General features: G+C 42.9%; 1 pseudogene; it reads left to right on the top strand.

Annotated features, from left to right (window-relative positions):
* Positions 1-1,271: 1,271 nt before the first annotated feature.
* On the top strand, positions 1,272-1,451 carry LOC112849952 (ATP synthase F(0) complex subunit k, mitochondrial pseudogene; annotated as a pseudogene).
* The last annotated feature ends 7,311 nt before the right edge of the window (positions 1,452-8,762 follow it).

Below are 8,762 nucleotides of genomic sequence, written 5' to 3'. Positions count from 1 at the left end.
ATCCCCAAGGCCCCTGGAAAAAGACCCCACAGAGCAGAGGGAAAGGCAAAGCTTACTCTCTGACAGGTCCCATAAGAATTTCTCACCTGTAGCCAGATTACACAAGATGTCTCAGGGTTGGAGAAGACCTATAATATAAAAAGCTTCTATAGACACTTCTCTAAAGAAGACATCCAGATGGCCAACAGGCTCATGAAAAGATGCTCAACATCACTCCTCATCAGGGAAATACAAATCAAAACCACATTAAGATATCACCTCATGCAAATCAGAGTGGCTAAAATGAACAAATCAGGAGACTATAGATGCTGGAGAGGATGTGGAGAAATAGGAACCCTCTTGCACTGTTGGTGGGAATGCAAACTGGTGCAGCCACTCGGGAAAACAGTGGGGAGGTTCCTCAAAAACCTAAAAATAGATCTACTGTATGACCCAGCAATAGCACTGCTAGGAATTTACCCAAGGGATACAAGAGTGCTGATGCATAGGGGCTCTTGTACCCCAATGTTTATAGCAGCACTTTCAACAATAGCCAAATTATGGAAAGAGAGTAAATGTCCATCAGCTGATGAATGGATAAAGAAGTTGTGGTTTATATATACAATGGAATACTACTTGTCAATGATAAAGAATGAAATACGGCCTTTTGTAACAACATGGATGGAACTGGAGAGTGTTATGCTAAGTGAAATAAGTCATACGGAGAAAGACAGATACCATACGTTTTCACTCTTATGTGGATCTTGAGAAACTTAACAGAAGACCATGGGGGAGGGGAAGGGGAAAAAAAAAGTTAGAGAGGGAGGGAGGCAAACCATAGGAGATTCTTAAAAACTGAGAATAAACTGAGGGTTGATGGGGGGTGGGAGGGAGAGGAAAGTGGGTGATGGGCATCGAGGAGGGCACCTGCTGGGATGAGCACTGGGTGTTGTATGGAAACCAATTTGACAATAAATTTCATATTAAAAATATAAAAAAATGAAAAGCTTGTAGAGATTACGATCACTTTTGTAGACTCCATCTGCAATGTCATAGCCAGAGGGTGTGTGTGTGTATGTGTGTGTGTGTATGTATGTATGTGTGATAAGAACACCACTATATATTCCTCCAGATGCAGGACAATCTGATACTTCTTAAAACATCAATACTGGGAAGGCAGAGTGTGTCCATATTGAGACCCACAGAATCCAGTTTACAGGGCTTCTTCCAGCTGGGCCAAGAGGTAGCTGTGTATGGGCTGCAGAATCTGTGTCTTTTGTGAGATTGAAATCATGGTAGTACCAGAAAATCATGCCCAATTCCATTTCACTGGTATTAAAAAATAGTCCAATACTCCCACAGGGAGAATGAATTGTGTACTGGCCACATGCAGCGGCATTGCTTTGGTAGTTTTATACTTGAAGTTAAGGTCTAAAAAACCTCCAGCTATGAAAGCCACATACGAACTCTAAACAGTCAGTACCTCATCTGTTAAGTTCCCATGCCTGGACAAGCTTATGTTAACTCACCATGTGATATTCAGTTGGTACCATACATTATGAACCTGGAAAAATAGAATCCAGTTTACATTTTTCATCACTTTCCCACTTGGTTGTCTCTAGGTTTTCATAGAACAATGGTTATCAGGCCCTAACTGATATCTCCCTCCATGTGGTGGGCACTCAGTGCAAGAAATGCTTCTACTGTCTATCTGGTCCCTCTCTGATTCCTCCCCAGAGAGGAGGACTCCTCTTACCAGTGACTTTGTGACAGAAACCAGGCAAAGAGAGCTCAGTCCTTTCCTCTACCCTTATTCTAGAGAGTCAGCTGCCCAAAGAAATCAAGCATTCTGTTCTGATTCTCAGTACAATAAGTTTTTCAAGAGGAGAGCTCCATATGGAAAAGCTTTTGGTCGTCCAGAAGAGCTTGTGACAGATGGATAGTTCTGCTTGATTCTGGAGAATAGTATTAGGAAGTCCCTTCTTGCTGCACCGAAACCACATTCACCAACCTAGCCTTTGCCAGCAAAGGAGCTTATACATTGGGCTCCATCTATCTCACTGTTCTTTGTATTTTACTTAGTTCAGAACTGGGTTGGGGAAAATGGGTATATTTATCAGCTCCCTAAAACCCCAATATGTTTTTGTAGACTCAGTTGATATTACCCATGGACCACCTTGTATATGCCACAGCAGGACAGATGGCAGTATCTAATCAATGGCCTTTGATCCTTCAGGGAAAGGCCCAATAGTCAATGGATCTCCAAGATAAAAGCCTTCGCTTACAGTGTTTGCTAATTTCCATGGTGCACATACCTACACCATGGCTGGTATCAAGCTACGCTTGGGACATCATCGGAAAGACTTGGGAGATGTTCTCAATCTGCTCTCTGCAGCCAAAGAAGAGCCAACTGAGCCAGCCTGTTGTACCTCTTTAGAGCCGGGGAACACTTCCTTCCACAGGAGCAGATGCCCCCGGCGCATGGCCAGATGCACACCTCTGAGCTGGAATTTCTGTTTGGTGATAGTTTGCTGCCCTAAGAACTGCAACTTCAGGGAAAGGCCAAGCTTTTGTTCCATATTCAGTGGCAAGTCTACTGTCAGCTCAATACATAATTAAAGGAAACAAGATGAGAACAAGATTACCTTGCAGGAGGCCACACCAGAAGCCAGCCCAGCATGGATTAGGACTTTCTAAGTTCCTGCAGTGACACATTTCCTTACTCGCATTTTGGAGCTCGGTAATCACTTCTCCATCACATAAGAGAGGTCATTTTTTCTGTCCCTTGCCCTCATTTTCTAACCAACAGAAACACTAGAGTTTGGATTCTGTGGAATGGTTGAATGATCGTGGACTGGTTGCTTACACAATCTTGATCCTAACTTTCCATATTTGAGAAAATGGAGATTGTGATATTCTTCCCAGAGGTTGTTGGAAATATTATAAAGGATGTTTCTAAAACTGTTAAGATGGTGTGTTGCTTGCAGCAGGCACACAATAAATAGTAGACATGCAACCACCCCTGTGTTGGTGGCAGGGGGCACACATTCAGCCCGAGGGGAAGGGGTGGCGAGTAGAGCTCAGCGAACGCAGTTCCTTTTGATTCCATCCCCTCAGTTTGTGCTGTTTACATTAGTTTTGTCTACTTGGCCAGATACTACATATCTGTTCTCCTTCCAGTTCCACCTTCTTCTGAGGCTTCTTCTCAGAAGTCATCACTATTAAGGGGTCACAGGAACTGTAAGCAGAAGTGTAAGCAGAAGGACTCTTGCTTCCAGCAATGGATAAAGGAAATTGTCTTTAACATGCATGTCTATACTATTAGCATTTCATGTTTTAAAATATGCATTTTAAGAAGGGCCTGAGTGGTTCAGTCGGTTAAGCATCTGGCTCTTTATTTTGGCTCGGGTGATGATCTAACGGTTCCTGCATTCGAACCCCGCGTCGGGCTCTGTGCTGACAGTGGAGAGCCTGCTTGGGATTCTCTCACTCCCTCAGAGGACCTCACAAAATCCACCAGCCACAGCATGGTCCAGAAATGGAGACTGATTCCACACAACCCCCAGAGGTGCTGCAGGATGAGAATCGTGTCCCCAGAGGGGCACAAAAGCAACAGAGAGAGCTATTAGGTATGAAGGGTGTTTGTCATGAGACTGAGGAATGCTGGGCATGACCTGAGAGCAGGATGGATGGCTTAATGGCCCCAGAGCTAGCAGACAACAAATAAGAACCAGATGCCTGCCTCTGCCCCCCGTACCCCAAAGTCTTCCAGGGACTGGGATAGAGCCAGAGAAATTGGGAGGAAGGCAACCTGGATTGACTTAGAGTTCTACCTCCAGCAGAATGAGGTCTTGTCAAATAAATTCTTTTGAGTTATGGACAAATGAAGCAGGGACATCTCCCATATACTCCAGTTTGTGGTTTTAAAGTTATACCTATTGCCCAGTAGTTCCCCTAATTTCATGTTGTTCTCATCAATGAATCTCCCAGAGTCAAGTAGAGAGAGTAGAGCTTTTGCAGGCAGACAGACTTGTATTCAAGTCCTAACCCTCTGGATTCCAGTCCCTACTTCATGTGTGATGACAGGCAAATTAACAGTATTTAAACCCTTTTGAGTATCAGGTGCCTCACCTGTAGAGTGGTGGTTAGTAGGAGGATTAGAAGACAAGAGAGAAGATCATTTCCAGGGGAGTCTGAGCAGAGGAGGCCTCCAGCAGGGACTGGTGTGGTAGTTGTGATTCTTGGCTTCCCGTACTGCAGAGTGATGTCGCCATGGCTCACAGACGAAGGGGAAGGAACCCTAATGGATGGACCACCATGGCTCCGCCTAGGCTGGGTGACGTTGTGAGGATATCATAGACTTCATGGAAATATTCCAGATGCACAGGCCGAGAGGGGAGCTTGGAAAGGAAAGGTTCTGTTAGAGGAGACGGACAAGAAACCTTCTACAAGAAGCTGTCGCATCGTCTCACCTTTTGTTTCGCAGATGCAATTATATCAACTCGCAAAGGTGAGAGAACGTGCCACAGACCAACAAGCATTTCCAAAGAATAAAAAGTTTTCATATACATGTATATTTGTATATATGTATATCACACCAGTTTTTTTAATTTTTGTTTGTATTTTTATTTTTTTAAATGTTTATTTATTTTTCAGAGAGAGAGAGAGACAGAGCATGAGCCAGGGAGGGGCAGAGAGGGAGACACAGAATCCAAAGCAGGAGCCAGGCTCTGAGCTGTCAGCACAGAGCCCGACATGGGGCTCGAACTCACAAAATGTGAGATCATGACCTGAACTGAAGTCGGACGTTTAACTACTTAACCGACTGAGTCCCCCAGGTGCCCCTGTATCACACCAGTTTTAAGGTAATGAGTGAGCATCGTGAATTCCAATTTTCATTCTGAGAAAAACTAAGTAGAATGTATCATTTTTGTATACATGCTTACATGTCTAAAGATTTAGGAGTTTAACAAGATACTGTTTTTTCCCCTTTTTCAGTTATATCCAGATGTTTTTAATCTATGCAAAGTAATGATGGATACGTGCTACATCCTTCAACTGATTTGCAAGATGTATTTACATGAAATAAAGGAGTTTTAAAAACAAAATTCTTTCAAAACAATTTTTTTACCACATCTTTTGGCCTGGAAAATTATTTGTCTATTATTTTCCTCTTTGGAGTTAAGATATTCAAACTGTAGAAATATTGTTAATATAGGACAAACCAAGTCTCAGAAATTTTGGAAACAATGGCCTTCTGCAATATATGTAAAAATATGATACACAGTGTCTGCCTTACAGGTAGTGCTTAGCAAAAGTTGTCTTCCTCCCTTCCTCCCCCACTGATGGGGGCCATATGAGAAAAACGCACTTTCTCATTATTCCTGTATATGGGCTTTCGCATTCTTAGTCTGCCTATCTCCAGATGTTTCTGCTTCAGCTGCACCAGGTCCTGGGAATGCAGAGAAGACTTGATCCCTGCCCGAAGAAGCTGACAGCTAGAGAGGGAGAAGGGCATGTAAACCTTGGACAGTCAGTCTGACACTCACCAGTCTAGATTTAATTCCACAGTTTCCTGTTGTATTAGACAATAGTCTTCTTACCGGGCTCCTGCTGGCTTTCTTCTTCCTCGGGCCACCTGGTTCAATGAATGGGGTCAGCTCTTGGTAAATTGGGCCTGCCTCACACAAGTCCTTCAAACTCTAAAGTAAAAAAGACTAACAGCTCCGTGGTTAGGCTTGATAGATTCCTGGAAATGGCTTCCTAAATACAGCAGAATCTGCTCCTGAATTGAAGAGGGAATATTTTTAAAAAAATCAATGACTCTAGATTCAAAGGAAGAAAGAAAAGAAAGAAAGAGAACAAAGAAAGCAAGAAAGCAAGAAAGAAAGAAAGAAAAGAAAGGAAGGAAGGAAGACAGAAAGAAAGAAAAGAAAGAAAAAGGAAAAATGCAATGAGTTTATATGTGGCAAAGATAGATGCCTACTCAAAATTTAGACCTGAGGAAACAAATTCTCTTTCATTTTTACCCATCAAATCTTTGATTTAATAAACATGCCTGCCTTGGGCCAGCCGCTGCATAGGCACTGAGGTAAAATGAGTTAGACATGGTGCCTGCCCTCAGAGAGTTCATGGCCAGGTAGAGAAGAAAGGCGAGTCAACAGGCATCAGAGGAGACTGCAGTGAGGGCAGCGGCAGAGAACATTGACTGAGGATTGTCTCAATCAATTTAGCAAAATGTGTTCTTTCACAGTGTGCCATGGCCAAAGTTATCTCTGTACTATAAGAGAGGTCATCTGGGCACAGAGAATAAGAATATATTTTTCCTGATTGCAATTTGGCTCCCAAGTGAGGTGGAAGGGAAGTGGTATGTTTTAATATTTACATTCTTTCTGCTAATATTCTATAAGCTCATTGAGAAACTGGTCTCAACTTGACAGTCTCCTGGACTCTATTCTGTGTCCCTGAGGACATCTCAAAAAATGGCAACAATGGGACTGTCTTTGGCATTATCACATCTCCTCCTGAAAGAGTCTGATTTTTAGAACTTTTTTAAGTTTATTTATTTACTTTGAGAGAGAGAGAGAGAGCACAAGCAGGAGGAACAGAGAGAGAGGGATAGAGAGAGAATGCCAAGCAGACTCTGCATTGTCAGCACAGAGCCTGATGTGGGGTTTGAACTCACGAATGGTGAGATCATGACCTGAGCCAAAATCAAGAGTCAGATGCTTAACCGACTGAGCCACCCCTGTTTTTTGCCCACATTAAATGGAAGCTTATTCCCTTGTATTTCCAGTCTTGGTCCATTTGTATCCCCCTAACAATTGGTGCTTAGCCCTAGCTCCTTGCTTATCACCATCCTCAGTCTGGATTAGATCAAGTAGAAAGTCTTCACCTTTATTTCTCCCTTTCAAAGGTGTGCCCACTGAGCCTATTTACTCTACACTGGGAATGATGAGCTGAGGGGCTGAGGAGACTTTCCCAACTGATTCCAACTCGGAGAAATAATTGATGGGGCACATCCTCTCTTTTGGGCTCCATCACTGCCCTGTCGAAAGTAGGAAGCTGACCTGTATGGTGCTGGGGATGGAAATGGAGTTGGAAGAAAAGATCCAGGAGAGGCCCTATAACCTGTGGCAGAATGGGAAAGCAGGAGAGACCAGCCTATGGAGGTGGGCCCATAGGGGCAGCCATAGGAGGTGGGCCTATGGGGCAAAAGTAGAAGCTAGAAGGATGTTTCATCAATCAGGTAGAACTCAGCACGCAGAGGCAATACATAAAAAATGAGATTAAAAGTGCTTTTTTAAGGGGCGCCTGGGTGGCTCAGTTGGTTAAGCGCCACATTGGCTCAGATCTCGCGGTTCATGAGTTTGAGCCCTGCATTGGGCCTGTGCTGACAGCTCAGAGCCTGGAGCCTGCTTGGATCCTGTGTCTCCTCTCTCTCTGCCCCTCCCCACTCATGCTCTATTTGTCTTTCTCTCTCTCTCTCAAAAATAAAAACAAACATAGGAACACCTGGGTGGCTCAGTTGGTTGAGCGGCTGACTTCGGCTCAGGGCATGATCTCATGGTTTGTGAGTTCAAGCCCCACATCAGGCTCTGTGCGGACAGCTCAGAGCCTGAAGCCTGCTTCAGATTCTGTGTCTCCCTCTCTTTCTGCCCCACCCCTGCTCACGCTCTCTCTCGCTCTCTCTCTCAAAGGATAAACATTAAAAAAATTTTTTTAATAAAAATAAACATAAAAAATAGTTTATAAAAAAAGTGCTTTTAAAAAACATATAAAGTTCTTTGAATAACATTTTAAATTAAAAAAATCAAGTTTAAACTATTTTGCTTTGAAACAGACAGCTGTTTATAACATTTTTGGTAAGGATGAAAGCTCATTCGCAAATTATGTAAACATATATTGAGGGTTTTTTTTTTAATTTAATTTTTTTTTAATTTACATCCAAATTAGTTAGCATATAGTGCAAAAATGATTTCAGGAGTAGATTTCTTTTTTTTTTTTAATATGAAATTTATTGTCCAATTGGTTTCCATACATCACCCAGTGCTCATCCCAACAGGTGCCCTCCTCAATGCCCATCACCCACTTTCACCTCCCTCCCACCCCCCATCAACCCTCAGTTTATTCTCAGTTTTTAAGAGTCTCTTATGGTTTGGCTCCCTTCCTCTCTAACCTTTTTTTTTTTTCCTTCCCCTCCCATGGTCTTCTGTTAAGTTTCTCAAGATCCACATAAGAGTGAAAACATATGGTATCTGTCTTTCTCTGTATGACTTATTTCACTTAGCATAACACTCTCCAGTTCCATCCATGTTGCTACAAAAGGCAAGATTTCATTCTTTCCCATTGCCATGTAGTATTCCATTGAGTATATAAACCACAATTTCTTTATCCATTCATCAGTTGATGGACATTTAGGCTCTTTCCATAATTTGGCTATTGTTGAAAGTGCTGCTGTAAACATTGGGGTACAAGAGCCCCTATGCATCAGCACTCTTGTATCCCTTGGGTAAATTCCTAGCAGTGCTATTGCTGGGTCATCTGTTTTTAATCTTCTGTTTTTAATTTTCTGAGGAACCTCCACACTGTTTTCCAAGTGGCTGCACCAGTTTGCATTCCCACCAACAGTGCAAGAGGGTTCCCATTTCTCCACATCCTCTCCAGCATCTATAGTCTCCTGATTTGTTCATTTTAGCCACTCTGACTGGCGTGAGGGGATATCTGAGTGTGGTTTTGATTTGTATTTCCCTGATGAGGAGCGACGTTGAGCATCTTTTCAT

Source organism: Puma concolor, chromosome C2 (genome assembly GCF_028749965.1).
Source record: "Puma concolor isolate L17-30 chromosome C2, mPumCon1.1.hap2, whole genome shotgun sequence".
In the NCBI taxonomy this organism is placed as follows: Eukaryota; Metazoa; Chordata; class Mammalia; order Carnivora; family Felidae; genus Puma; species Puma concolor.
This window is presented reverse-complemented; position numbering and strand designations above follow the sequence as displayed.